At 43.0% G+C, this 15,464-nt stretch overlaps 1 pseudogene; it reads right to left on the bottom strand.

The window, feature by feature from the left end:
* Positions 1–51: 51 nt before the first annotated feature.
* Positions 52–10,786, bottom strand: LOC129833909 (E3 ubiquitin-protein ligase TRIM47-like; annotated as a pseudogene).
* Between the last annotated feature and the right edge of the window lie 4,678 nt (positions 10,787–15,464).

Genomic DNA, 15,464 nt, shown 5'->3' with positions numbered 1-15,464 from the left:
GTGTAAAACATGAGGCATTTATAGCAATAACTGAGGCAACCCTCCCCCCAATACATTTTTATTGTTAAAAACATACATATTGGGACTGAACGACAGACAAGCAAAATTGCCACTCAATAAATAAGCAACCCACTGTCAAGGGCTGTAAATAACCACAAGATATTGGCATCTTTCACAGCCTTCTACTTGAATTGTGTAAGGATGGTGATTCATCAAATGTCTATGGTCTGCATCTACCATTATTCTCTGACAATGGTAACACATTACACAATGCTTACACAATGCTGCAAACAGGACAAAATACAACTCCAGATATAGAACAAAAGTAGTTTGTGCAGCATTTCCCCTACACACATGTAGCACATGATCAAAGCTTGATTAGTTGATTTGAATCAGCTGTGTAGTGCATACTGAAAAAAATAAACTTGTACCCCTTAGGGTCCCAAGGACCAAGTTTGTGAAACCCCGAGTTTAGTGTGAAACATTGAACAATGCAAGAAATCCTCAACAGGACATATCCACCAAGATAAATAAGAACCTTAGACTAAACCATTTTGACACAAATATTAGAAAATTGTGACAAATTAGTGTACCATTGTGATTTCATGACTTCCTGACCATGAAGTAATTCCAAGATTACACATGTGTTTTGCCCCATCACCTGCCTTTCAGTGCATCAGTACATTGTGAACCAGTGTGTGTGCAATGGGTACTGGACATAATGCCTACAGTTGAATTGGAGGTCACAGGTCAAATGTAGAGATGAGACTTCTCTCCAAATTATTTTCACCGCATATGCCTCCATTTCTCTTTGTCCCCCCCCCCCCAGTCTCACATACCTTCTCACAATCCCAAACCCACTATTAAATTGCATCACTTTCATTTTCAAGCACATTCACCTTAAAATATTTAATACATCACCTAATCAAACTTATTCACTGTGACTCATCCAAGCTAACCACACTTTCATCAAGCAAATTCACCCTAAAACACTTTTACTTTCATATTCACACACACACACATCTCTCTCACCCTATCCTCTCACTCAAGCACACTGATCTTGAGAGCCAGGGGCACCTCCCTGTCCCCAGCAGAGGAAACATCCTCTCAGAGAACTCAGCCACGCTGAAGCGGTACACCTCCGAGCTAGTCTTGACTTTGTAGAAGGTCACCTGACCCTCCTCACAGTCCAGGAAGACACCCACTCTGCGGAGGCGCACCGATACCTTAACCTTGGTGAGGGCCGGGGTGGTAAGGGCGCGCAGGTGGGCATAGTAACTGCTATTAAGGCTCATGCCAAACAGCCCTTTCCTCTGGGTTGACTCCCACACCCACCTTCCAGTCTTTATTCTCACCCACGTTCACCTGAGATGAAATGACAGAAAGAAACTAAGAAAGTGATACCGACAAAAGTTTCAGTGGGGACAAGCATGCAAATGTGGTCATCAGGGTTCAAGACCTTTAGCCAAAAAGTCATCTTTGGCGTGAAGAGTACAGACAGACATACCTGATTTTATCTTTTTTTAGATCTGAGGGGAGAAGAAACACAAAGACATGTTTAAGATGGAAGTATGTGTGAGTACAGAAAAAAAAAGTTACATCCAAGTACCAAACAATTTCTGCAGCATTGAAGGTCCCTTGGGAACCATTTTAATAATGGAGGCCACTGTTCTTAACTTCTTCCACCAAGACTCTTCTTACAGCTGGCCAAACTGAGCAATCGGGGGAGAAAGACCTTGGTCAGGGAGGTGACAGCGGATTTATGGAATATCTACATAGGCGTACATTATCAGCAACCATCCCTGTGTTCCAATGACATGTTGTGTTAGCTAATCCAGGTAGCATTTTAAAAAGCTAATTGATCATTAGAAAACCCCTCTGCAATTGTTAGCGCAGCTGAAAACCTTAGTGACCTTACAGTGAAATGCTTACTTACAAGCCCTTAACCAACAATGCAGTTAAGAAAAATAAATAAAAATATCAAATATTTAAAGAGCAGCAGTAAAATAAAAATAGCGAGGCTATATACAGGGGGGTATTGGTCAATGTGCAGGGGCACTGGTTAGTCAAGGTAATATGTACATGTAGGTAAAGTTAAGTTACTGTGCATAGACAATAACAAGAGTAGCAGCAGCTTAAAGGGGGGGGGGGGGGGGGGCAATGCAAATAGTCTGGGTAGCCATTTGATTAGATGTTAGAGTCTTATGGCTTGGGGGGGGGGTAGAAGCCTCATGGACCTAGACTTGCCGCTCCGGTACTGCTTGCCATGCGTTAGCCGAGAGAACAGTCTATGACTAGGGTGGCTGGAGTCTTTTACAATTTTTAGGGCCTTCCTCTGACACCGCCTGGAATAGAGGTCCTGGATGACAGGAAGCTTGGCCTCGATGTACTGGGCCGTACTACACACTACCCTCTGTAGTGCCTTGCGGTCGGAGGCCGAGCAGTTGCCATACCAGGCAGTTATACAACCCGTCACAATGCTTTCAATGGTGCAGCTGTAGAACATTGAGGATCTGAGGACCCATGCCAAATCTTTTCAGTCTCCTGAGGGGGAAATAGGTTTTGTTGTGCCTTCTTCACGACTGTCTTGGTGTTAGTTTGTTGGTGATGTGGTCGCTAAGGAACTTGAAGCTCTCAACCTGCTCCACTTCAGCCCCGTCAATGAGAATGAGGGCGTCCTCGGTCCTCCTTTTCCTGTAGTCCACATTCTACTTTGTCTTGATCACGGTGAGGGAGAGGTTGTTGTCCTTGCACCACACGGGAGGAGGTCAGAGACCCTACCTATAGGCTGTCTTGTCATTGATCAGGCCTACCGCTGTTGTCATCAGCAAACTTAATGGTGTTGGAGTTGTGCAGTTATGAGTGAACAGGGAGTACTGAGCACACACCCATGAGGGGCCCCCATGTTGAGGATCAGCATGGTGGATGTGTTGTTACCTACCCTTACCACCTAGGGCGGCCCGTCAGGAGGTCCAGGTTCAAGGTGCAGAGGGATGTATTTAGTCCCGGGTTCCTTAGCGATGAGCTTTGAGGGCACTATGGTGTTGAACGCTGAGCTGTAGTCAATGAATAGCATTCTCACATAGGTGTTCCTTTTGTCCAGGTGGGAAAGGGCAGTGTGGAGTGCAATAGAGATTGCATCTTCTGTGGATCTGTTGGTGGTATGCAAATTGGAGGGGGTCTGGGGTTTCTGGGATAATGGTGTTGATGTGAGCCATGACCAGCCTTTCAAAGCACTTCATAGCTACAGACGTGAGCGCTACGGGTCGGTAGTCATTTAAGCAGGTTACCTTAGTGTTCTAGGGCACATGGACTATGTTGGTATTACAGACTCAGACAGGGAGAGGTTGAAGATGTCAGTGAAGACACTTGCCAGTTTGTCAGCGCATGCTCAGAGTACACATCCCAGTAATCAGTCTGGCCCTGCGTCCTTGTGAATGTTGACCTGTTTAAAGATCTCACTCACATCGGCTGCGGAGAGCGTGCTCATGCATGTTTCAGTGTTACTTTCCTCGAAGCGAGCATAGAAGTAATTTAGCATGTCTGGTAGGCTCGTGTCACTGGGTAGCTCTCGGCTGTGCTTTCCTTTGTAGTCTAATGGTTTGCAAGCCCTGCCACATCCGACGAGCGTCGGAGCCGGTGTAGTACGAGTCGATCCTAGTCCTGTATTGACGCTTTGCCTGTGATGGTCCGTTGGAGGGCATAGCGGGATTTCTTATAAGCGTCCGGGTTAGAGTCCTGCTCCTTGAATGCAGCAGCTTTAACCTTTAGCTCAGTGCGAATGTTGCCTGTAATCCATGGCTTCTGGTTGGGGTATGTACGTACAGTCACTGTAGGGACAAGGTCATTGATGAAGCCAGTGTGATGTGGTGTACTCAAAACCATTGGAAGAAGGCCAGAACTAATTCCAGTCTGTGCTAGCAAAACAGTCCTTTAGCTTTGCATCTGCTTCATCTGAGCACTTTTTTTTATTGACTGAGTCACTGGTGCTTCCTGCTTTAATTTTTGCTTTTAAGCAGGAATCAGTAGGATAGAATTACTCAGATTTGCCAAATGGAGCGCGAGGGGGAGCTTTGTATGCGTCTGTGTGTGGGGTAAAGGGGGTCTAGAATTTCTCACACTGGTAGCACATTTAACATGCTGATAGAAATGTGGTAAAACAGATTTAAGTTTCCCTGCATTAAAGTCCCTGGCAGCTAGGAGTGCCACCTCTGGATTAGAGTTTGTTCGCTTATGGCCGTATACAGCTCATTGAGTGCGGTTTTCAGTCCAGCAATCAGTCTGTGGTGGTATGTAGACTCCTATGGAAAATACAGATTAGGTAGATAGTGTGGTCTACAGCTTGAGAGTTTATCATGAGATACTACCTCAGGTGAGCAAGACCTCGAGACTGCCTTAGATATCGTGCACCAGATGTTGTTTACAAATATACATAGACCGCCACCCCTTGTCTTACTATCCTGCCGACACAGTGTATAACCTGCCAGCTGTATGTTATTCATGTCGTCGTACAGCTACAACTCGTGAAACATAAGATATTACAGTTAATGTCCCTTTGGTAGGATATGTGCTTGTAGTTTGTCCACTTTATTATCCAGCGATTGTACGTTGGCCAATAGTACCGCAAAGGCAGATTAGCCACTCGTTCGCAGATTCTCAAAAGGCACCCCGATCTCCTTCGTCTCTTTCTCCTGTGAATGAGTGCATGTTCGGGTGTCTGGAGTAATTCTCTCTCAACCGACTCATTAAAGAAAAATTATTTGTCCAGTTCAAGGTGAGTAATCGCTGTTCTGATGTCCAGAAGCTCTTTTTGGTCATAAGAGAGGGTAGAAGCAACATTATGTACAAAATAAGTTAAACAATGTGAGAGAAAAAAAATAGCACGGTTAGTTAAGACCCCATAAAACAGCAGCCATCTTCACAATTGATGACCGCTTTGCACACTCTTGGCATTCTCTCAACCAGCTTCATGAGGAATGTTTTTCCAACAGTCTTGAAGGCATTCCCACAAATGCTGAGCACATGTTGGCTGCTTTTCCTTCACTGCGGTCTGACTCATCCCAAACCATCTCAATTTAGTTGAGGTTGGGTGATTGTGGAGGTCATGTCATCTGATGCAGCACTCCATCACTCTCCTTCTTGGTCAAATAGCCCTTTACACAGCCTGTTGTGTTGGGTCATTGTCCTGTTGAAAAACAAATGATAGTCCCACTAAGCACAAACCAGATGGGATGGCGTATTGCTGCAGAATGCTGTGGTAGCCATGCTGGTTCAGTGTGCCTTGAATTCTAAATATATCACAGACAGTGCCCCATCACACCTCCTCCATGCTTCACATTTGAACCACACATGGGGCAATCATCCATTCACCAACTCTGCGTCTCACAAAGACACAGGGGTTGGAACCAAAAATCTAAAATCTGGACTCAGAGCAAAGGACAGATTTCCACAGGTCTAATGTCCATTGCTCGTGTTTCTTGGCCCAAGCAAGTCTCTTATTTGTGTCCTTTAGTAGTGGTGTCTTTGCAGAAATTTGACCATGAAGGCCTGATTCACACAGTCTCCTCTGAACAGTTGATGTTGAGATGTGTCTGTTACTTGAACCTTGTGAAGCATTTATTTGGCCTGCAATTTCTGAGGTAGGTAACTAATTTACGTATCCTCTGCAGCAGAGGGAACTCTGGGTCTTCCTTTCATATGGCAGTCCTTCTGAGAGCCAGTCTCATCATAGCTCTTGATGGTTTTTGCGACTGCTCTTGAAGAAACTTTCAAAGTTCCTGAAATTTTCCGGAGTGACTGACCTTCGTCTTATAGTAATGGACTGTTGTTTCTCTTTGCTTATTTGAGCTGTTCTTGCCATAATAGGGACTTGGTCTTTTACCAAATAGGGCTATCTTCTGTATACCACCCTTCCCTTGTCACAACACAACTGATTGGCTCAAACGCATTAAGGAAAGAAATTCCACAAATTATCTTTTAACCAGACACACCTGTTAATTTAAATGCATTCCAGGTGACGACCTCATGAAGCTGATTGAGAGAATGCCAAGAGTGTTCCAAGCTGTCGTCAAGGCAAAGGGTGGCTACTTTGAAGAATCTCAAATATTTATTCTACAATCTAGAAAGTAGTAAAAAATAAAGAAAAACCCTTGAATGAGTAGGTTTGTCCAAACATTTGACTGGTACTGTGTGTGTGTGTAATATATATATGACGCAATTTAAAATTGACCCACCTCGTAGAGACCACTGACTCTTTGTGGTCCCTAGTGTCTGTACACTGATCATACTGTCGCGCTCCCGTAGGGAAGTAACTCACGTATACTGTGTTATATTAAAAAACAGATAGGGCGGTCCACAACATACAGTGCATTATACTTTATCAGGCCCGGTGTGACGGGTTGCGTTTCCTTTCTTATGTGTTCATGTTCCTTCTGGTATTTTTACAACCCACGTTTGTCAATGACTCATTCTTTACCAGACCGATGTTGCAACACATGGATGACGGAAGGAATGAGTTCTATTGGCATGAGGTATTGAGTTGGAATGGTATCTTGACTGCTTACAGACTAGGCTGACTTTCAGAGTGACTCAGCAGAATACCGGTCTCAATATTTATCATCAACTCAGTCATTTATGAAAAACTTCACCCGAAAACCACAGTAGGGGAAAAACGTATGACTTCAAAAGAATAATGTTGTAGATGATCATGAGGAAAAAACAAAATTAAACTACCATTATGAATATTTGGTAACTGACGTTCATTTTGAAAAGGATAATAAATAATGACTATGGTGATTAGGAGATTGTTTTGAACGAAAGTGATGGCGCTACTCACTGGAGACTCGGGAGTGCACCTCCCCCATGTGGATTTAAGCCAAACTCTTCTTCAATTCCCCCAGAACCATCTTCACCTCCCCCAGAGAGAAATGCAGCGACATTTCTGCCTCTGCATCTAACGCCTGGGTGTCAGAGTCTGCCTGTAGGGGGGGTAACTCACCTCGACTCAGTGGTTTGAAGGCAGGCATTGACATATGTTCAATTGAAAGACTTAACAGTTCAGAGTTTAACATGAGTGGAATGGACTCTGGTAATATCTCTGATAGCTTGCACTTAGAGGCCATTGGAACGTATACGTGGCACACCCGGTGCAGGTCCCGTCACCCTCAAAGTGTGAACCCCACCCAATTGTTACAGCAGACACCCACAAATTATAAAAAGGTGCCTCAGCTAAAACAATTGACAGTCCTCCATACCTGGAGGAGACAAATGTGGTCATCAGATGTGACCTGGGCTTCCAATCTAGATCGCCGCAGCTGGCTAAGCTCCGCCTCCAAACGTGTCACTAGCCCCTTCCCCCTTGTTTCCACAGACGCCTGCTTCTCTTCCATCCCGCCCACCAGCTCGTCACGGATCCTGTCCACCGAGCGACTCAGCTCCCCCAGCAACTGCTCCACCTCCGACAGCTCACCCCGTGCATAGTTCTAGAAAAAAAACAGTAGGACTAAATTGCTCCTTGACACTGATTTAAGGTCAGTTTCTTTCTCTCCAGTTGTGGTCATTATTGTGATCACAGGTAAAAGAAAAAACATTCTGCCAACTGAAAAATGTGTGATTAAACCTAATGTTTTTTTTGTTGTTGTTTTTTTTACATTTTAATTGAGTATTTTCTGTAATGTATCATAACAGGGGTATGGCAAACATCCTCTCGGGTGACTAAACAGACCGTCTTGACCTGCTAATATCCACAGCAGTGGGAGTAATGGTCGTTGGTACGTTCTCCTAACACTAGAGGGAGTGGTAGCGTGATCTTATAAATATGAAGCCCGACATGTTGAGGGGTTTAGTGAAGGGGTCAAATAGATCTAACACAGTGTTGATACAACGTTGGTGCCTGTGAATTACCTGCCTACCCTGACGGTCTCCAGTCGGCTCGAGCTCATTCAGACGGAGGAGCTTCCCCTCAATCCTGTTAAGAATCTCTAGTTCTGTCTTCCCAATGAGTTTCTCTGTCACACAAAGGACAAGAAAGAGATGGAGGATGAGAGACAAAGAGACCAATGTGAATGCAGTGTCATTGAGAGTAGATTTGGCATCATGTCTGTTCACTACTTGTCCTAATTAGACAATTCTGCTGGCCTGCTGCTGCTTAAACAGGCTCTTACGGAACACTTAAGTAAAACGTGCTTTGTGAAATGCAAAAAATATATATTTTTAGATGCAAATCGAAAAACATTGCTCTTGATATATACACTGCTCAAAAAAATAAAGGGAACACTTAAACAACACAATGTAACTCCAAGTCAATCACACTTCTGTGAAATCAAACTGTCCACTTAGGAAGCAACACTGATTGACAATAAATTTCACATGCTGTTCTGCAAATGGAATAGACAAAAGGTGGAAATTATAGGCAATTAGCAAGACACCCCCAATAAAGGAGTGGTTCTGCAGGTGGTGACCACAGACCACTTCTCAGTTCCTATGCTTCCTGGCTGATGTTTTGGTCACTTTTGAATGCTGGCGGTGCTTTCACTCTAGTGGTAGCATGAGACGGAGTCTACAACCCACACAAGTGGCTCAGGTAGTGCAGCTCATCCAGGATGGCACATCAATGCGAGCTGTGGCAAGAAGGTTTGCTGCGTCTGTCAGCGTAGTGTCCAGAGCATGGAGGCGCTACCAGGAGACAGGCTAGTACATCAGGAGACGTGGAGGAGGCCGTAGGAGGGCAACAACCCAGCAGCAGGACCGCTACCTCCGCCTTTGTGCAAGGAGGCGCACTGCCAGAGCCCTGCAAAATGATCTCCAGCATGCCACAAATGTGCATGTGTCTGCTCAAACGGTCAGAAACAGACTCCATGAGGGTGGTATGAGGGCCCGACGTCCACAGGTGGGGGTTGTGCTTACAGCCCAACACCGTGCAGGACGTTTGGCATTTGCCAGAGAACACCGAGATTGGCAAATTCGCCACTGGCGCCCTGTGCTCTTCACAGATGTCGATATACACACACAGCAGATAACATAATTAAGTACATTCACTCAGCAAAAAATAAATAAAATCATGCATGTTCATTTGCCTTGGGCCAAATCCATTATACACAAAATTGCTCATGTTTTTGGTCAGATGCCTGACCCATAGAGATATTGAGTACGCTAGTGCCCAAGAGCCCATTTCAGCACCATTGAGGACTTTGACCACAGTATGAGTCATAATACCTGTATGTCTTCCTATAGGTTAAGGAAGGATCACATGATTTTGGGCTCCCGAGTGGCACAGCGATAGAAGGCACTGCATCTCAGTGCTAGAGGCTTCATTACAAAAATCCTTGTTCAAATCCAGAATGTATCACAACCTGCCATGAGTGGGAGTCCCCATAGAGCGGCGCACGATTTGCCCAGCGTCGTCCGGGTTCGGCCGTCATTGTAAATAAGAATTTGTTCTTAATTGACTTGCCAAGTTAAATAAAGGTTAAATTACGATGGAATATTTACATTTTATCAGGAGGAATCAGCCAATGATTGCTACTCATGAGTAAACATTACATAACTGCAGGTGGCAGTAAATCAAACCTTGGCTTTATACCTGTTCATACAACACATTCCAGGTCGCACCCTTCGTTTGTCAACTCAGAAATAGAAAATTGAGTACGTCAAAATAGAGATGGCCTCAATCCAGCTGCCCATTTTCTCAGATACATTTTAGCGATGAGCTGTTCCTTTGTTTTCTGCTCAGAGCCAAAGGAGGATGTTATATTTAATGACTATTAAAATAGTGTAACCGGGAGCTGTCAAATTGTGATGCAGTCATTGAATGGAAATGTGTTGCTAATTTACACAAGGTGTTATCTATGTCATCTGCATTGCAAGAAGCTGAAACGCCCATATGACCTACAAACTAGTGGCCAATACTCAGTCTTTCAAAGGTTCAATCAAAATCCAAGTTGTACTATTTAAAAAAGTAACCTAAATAAAACACCAGACACCAACCACAGTACTAGAATGAAATTATACTTCTATAAGGAACACATCCAACCCCCCATAACACACCACACCCTTAAGTAGCCTTCAGACTATAACCTTGGCACAAAAAGCCTCTGAGCTGCGTGGGCCATTGAAGTTCTGAAGGGGTGTGTGCTCCAAGAGCCTGATGTGAGAAGGCAAAGCAGCTTTCAACCTGTTTGCCGACTGTCTGCACGGACACAGTGTGGTGTGTGCAGTGCTCCTCCAGCACACACATACAGATCTGGTCCGTGCGGCAGTACACCTCCAGAGGCCGGTGGTGCAGTGGGCAGGTGCGGTCGCGACACGCTTCCCGGGGCTCCAGGAGCTGGTGGTTGGCGTAGAAGGGCGTGTCCAGGTGAGACTGCACATGGGCCTCGCAGTAGGATGCCGTGCAGCTCAAACACGAGCTGATCGCCACTTGTTTTTTTTCCCCTGTGCACACGTCACATTTGATCATCTCCTCCAGAAAGTGGTTGCTGTTGGCCATGGCTCCCGGTGTCTTCATGTCCAACATGTGCGGCTTTCCCGTGCCATAGCGAGCTTTTTTTTATAATTACTCAGCGATATGGGCGAAGATTCGGTTGATGTTGAGCTGAGGCCGCTCCGGGAACTGATGCTTGCAGAGCAGGCAGGTGGAGCTGGAGGCAAAGTAGCCTCCGATACAACCCTGGCAGAAGTTGTGTCCACAGGGCGTCGACACTGGGTCGTTGAACAGGTCCAAGCAGATGTAGCAGGTCAGCTCCTGCTCCGAAAACATCTCCAGGACCCCTGCCTCAGCCATCATTTTCTCCTACCCGAAGCCCTACGGGTGAAACAACATACTCAGTCACACAAAAACATTGAACTAGGCCCATAGGTCAACACACAGGTCACAAATATTGAACTAAGCCTATGAAGAGAAGAGGTTAGGAAGAATCTCACCAACAGGAAACACTTTGAAAATCACACCTGGATAGTTTGAGAATGGGCTAAGGCCTATTGTCCCTTACAAGGCAAATAAATGGTCACAAAAGACAAGTGCTGATAAACAACTTAGTCCAAAATGTGTCTATTACAGTAAGGGTTGCATCACAAAAAGTTATTCCTATTTTTATCAAGCATTTTGACTAAGCATTCTAAAACATAACTAAACCGTGTCTAGGTGAATATTTTTGAGTTAGCTGAACCCACCTTAACCGATCCCAGAGAAGTATTTTTAACCTGATTTCAGACTTGTTGTAGATTAGAGACAAGAGGTGTGTCTGACAGTGGACAAACTATCACTGATATGCACAGGTGCATTGTGGGCCACCTCCACTGGGATTGGCCTAACACCTGTTTACGATTAGTGCTGAAATCACACCAAGGGTTTATCTCAATAGTCTAAAGTGACTACCTCACCTCTCTTCCTCTCTTTCTGTAGTGGAACTACAGAAAATGAGATATTGAAAGGAAGCCACTTTAGGCTATTGAGATTAACTCAGAGGCACATTTGTGTTCAAGAAAGAATTTTGGAATCTTACAATACTTGTTGCCTTGGATCATTAATGGACTTAAGGAGCCTAATGTTACTCCTTATCGTCCAAGGACCTTACATGCTCTGTTTAAAAGCAAATTGTCTCTGGAAGCCAAAACAGGCAAATACTCAATTTAAACGTGAATTGATTCTCATTTGCGGTACGTTTCTAGAAACATAAATCCCTCTACTTTCATATCACATCAAAATAATTTCACAAACGCAAAATAAACACTGTTTTTACACAGTATTTTTCAGTGACATGTTTGTGGCGTCCATCTTCCATTTACATGCGGGTGTTCAGAGATGCAGAGGACTAATTAGCACATGTAGTTCACTCTGTCTTCTGCCTGTTTTCAGTAAACAATCTCTGTAACGGAAATATGGCTGTGTGGGAACATTAAGCCTATACCGGTGTGTAGTAAATGTACTTTTTTATTTTTTTAAAGTATTTCTTGCTAATATGAAAGACATGTTCCTTATGTTTGCAAAACCTATCCGCAAGCATCGGGGCTCTTAACAAAAATCCCACGGTCAGAAGATACTCTCGCCAATAGGCGACTGTCTATGAATGGGGTAGTCTTAGCCGAGCCTGCATTTTTTTTTTTTTTACGTGGGTGTAAAAAGTGAAATGTACACCATGAACTCATGCAAGTCACGTACCACGGCAAGGCATTGTATTGACTCCCAAAACAAACAACGGGAAACAAATCAACTGTGGAAAATGCGATGATGATGCAGAAGTCTGTGTCTGTTTTTTCAGAATGCTCTTTATTCTAGTCCATTGATATTTCTGGTCCTACAGCATTCCATGACATTTTCAAAGACTCTCGCTCACTCCTATGCTGTGTGTGTATGTGTGTGTGTGTGTGTATGCGTGAGTGCGTGCGTGATTTCTCAACAGATTTCCAACATTGCCATAATATCATTCTCTGCTTCGAGGCGGAGGACTCCATACTTCCGATACTTTCCAACTCAATTTAACATACAATCTGTCAGGTTCTTCATTACTTATTTTGTAGTTTGTCCCAAAAGAAGACTCCCTTGTCCAACCATTAATCTACCTGTGTGGCGTGCAAGTGATTTTCCTCTTGGTGACCTGAGAAATGATCAGGACACTGTGATGCCACAGAGCTTCACATCTGAGCCAATGGAAGATAACAGGTGTATCTCTGTATGCTCTGTAGACTATAGTCAGTTTTGTTGCGTGTGGCTTAGATTGTCTCAGACATGAGTGAATGTGGACTATAGTCAGTTTTGTTGCGTGTGGCTTAGATTGTCTCAGACATAAGTGAATGTGGACTATAGTCAGTTTTGTTGCGTGTGGCTTAGATTGTCTCAGACATGAGTGAATGTGGACGATAGTCAGTTTTGTTGCGTGTGGCTTAGATTGTCTCAGACATGAGTGAATGTGGATGTCATACCACACATGCTGTCAATGCATGTGAACTCCAATGCTCCATCTCCCTCAATAAAAACAACAATGGCCTCTTTGTGATGCAGTAAATGACTCTTTCAACCCTAAGACCTTTAAAAATGTATTTATTTGGAAAGTGATCCGTGAATCCAACAAATAAGTTATATAACCTCAAAAACACGGGGACATACTTTCAAGCTTCCTTGCCAGTCAGGTAAACAATATCCCAGGTTTTATCTACTCTAATCTACTACTGACAACTGCAGGCTGTCGACAGGCCGATTCTTGTGTCCCATTCATGCGGCCTCTCTCAGTTTGGCCCAAAGCTAAACGGCTGTCCAAAGCCCAGGTTTAATTTACTGTATCCAGTCGCACCAATGTCGCCATCCAAAATTACATGACACATGCATTGTGCTACTAGATTTTATACTTTACATGATTGGCGCTAGCTTGTCAAACCTGTTCACCAACAAGTTGCGGTGAGGTTCATACGTAACCAAGACTAAACTATAAATCCAAATAACTTCACAGATATTCGTTGTAAAGGGATTTGGAGGTGGAGGGTCCGTCATGGTCTGGGGTGGTGTGCCACAGCATCATCGGACTGAGCTTGTTGTCATTGCAGGCAATCTCAACGATGTGCGTTTGATTTTGATTTGTTCAGGGACACATTATTCCATTTCTGTTAGTCACGTCTGTGGAACTTGTTCAGTTTATGTCTCAGTTGTTGAATCTTATGTTAATACGAATATTTACACGTTAAGTTTGCTGAAAATAAACGCAGTTGACAGTGAGGACGATCTTTTTTTTTTGCTGAGTTTATGTTAATAGCTGTTAACGAATGGAAAATAAACTACAGTCAATGAATGTCCTGTACTGAGGTCTACCTGGAAACTTCTCAGTGACTAAACCATTGTCAATCAAGGAAGAATGGTATCTGCCAAACTGGGATGTTCACTGTTATAGGTTCAGATAATTATGTCACTATATAGTTGTTTAATTTTTAAATTTACCGAACCGACATCAACAGACAGACGATTGGTTGGAATGAAAACATAACAATCGTTGCTCTCATAAAGTACTTATAGCACTGTAACTGTACAGCAGTTAATATTGCTACACAAAAAAACATTGTATGAGCAATTGGTGTAATTGTAATACAATACATAGGTATATTTCACATTCAGATGAAATAAAATATTTGTAAAAAATTGCTATTGGCTACTCTTGATCCTGTTACAAAAATTGTTGACACACAAACTTACCTTATATCTATCTTTCTTCTGGTTGTTTTCTTCTGCAACGGAGTTGAAATAATGAAATAGGTCTGTGACTGTCCTGCAAAGCTGCTGTCATCACTGCCAAAGGTACTTCCAGCTAGTCAGGTATATGTGTGATTGTGCGTGGGTATGTGTTGTGACGGGGAGTTGACAGCAGCTTGCACGGTAGTCAGGTGAGTTGGTGAAACAACTACAGTGCCCTCAAAGTATTCACACCCCTTGAATTGTTTCACATTTTGTTGTTACAGGCTGAATTTAAAATGCATTACATATCGATTTTGTGTCACTGAACGCAATACTCCATAATGTCAAAGGGGAATTATGTTTTTAGAAATGTTTACAAATTACTAAAAATGCAAAGGTGAAATGTCATGAGTCAATAAGTATTCAACCCCTTTGTTATGGCAAGCCTAAATAACTTCAGGAGTAAAAATTTGCTTAACAAGTTGGATAAATTGCATGGACTAACTGTGTGGAATAATCGTGTTTAACATGATTTTTTAATTACAGCCCCATCTCTGTACCCCACACATACAATTTATCTGTAAGGTCTCTCAGTCGAGTAGTAAATTTCGAGCACAAATTCAATGAAAAAGACCAGGGAGGTTTTCCAATGCCTCGCAAAGAAAGGCACCTATTGGTAGATGGGTAAAAAAATAAGACATCAAATATCCCTTTGAGCATGGTGAAGTTATTAATTACATTTTGGATGGTGCATCAATACACCCAGTCACTACAAAGATAAAGGCATCCTTCCTAACTCAGTTGCCGGGAATTTCACCATGAGGCCAATGCACAAAAGTAATACTGCAAAAAATGTGGCAAAGAAAATTAACTTTTTGTCCTGAAAACAAAACATTATGTTTTGGGCAAATCCAACACAACATTAAGAGCACCTTTTCTAATACTGAGTTTAAAAAAAAGATTAATAGGCAAATATTGTACAATCCTGGTTTGCAAAGCTCTTAGTGACTTACTCAGAAAGACTGCCAAAGTTGATTCTAACATGCATTGACTCAGGGGGTTGAATACTTATCTAATCAAAATATATTCGTTTTTTATTTTCAATTAAATACTCAAAAAAAGTATTTTGTGTAATCATTGAAAAAAAATCACAAATCCATTTTAATCCCACTTTGTATCACAACAAAATGTGAAAAAAGTAAAGGTGTGTGAATACTTTTTGAAGGCACTGTATTTCTCCTTTAACATGCGTGTGAAAAAGAGACATACTGTGTAAAAAGATATTGCTAATTAGTGTAGATCATTTTGT

Source organism: Salvelinus fontinalis, chromosome 34 (genome assembly GCF_029448725.1).
Source record: "Salvelinus fontinalis isolate EN_2023a chromosome 34, ASM2944872v1, whole genome shotgun sequence".
Classification (NCBI taxonomy): Eukaryota; Metazoa; Chordata; class Actinopteri; order Salmoniformes; family Salmonidae; genus Salvelinus; species Salvelinus fontinalis.
This window is presented reverse-complemented; position numbering and strand designations above follow the sequence as displayed.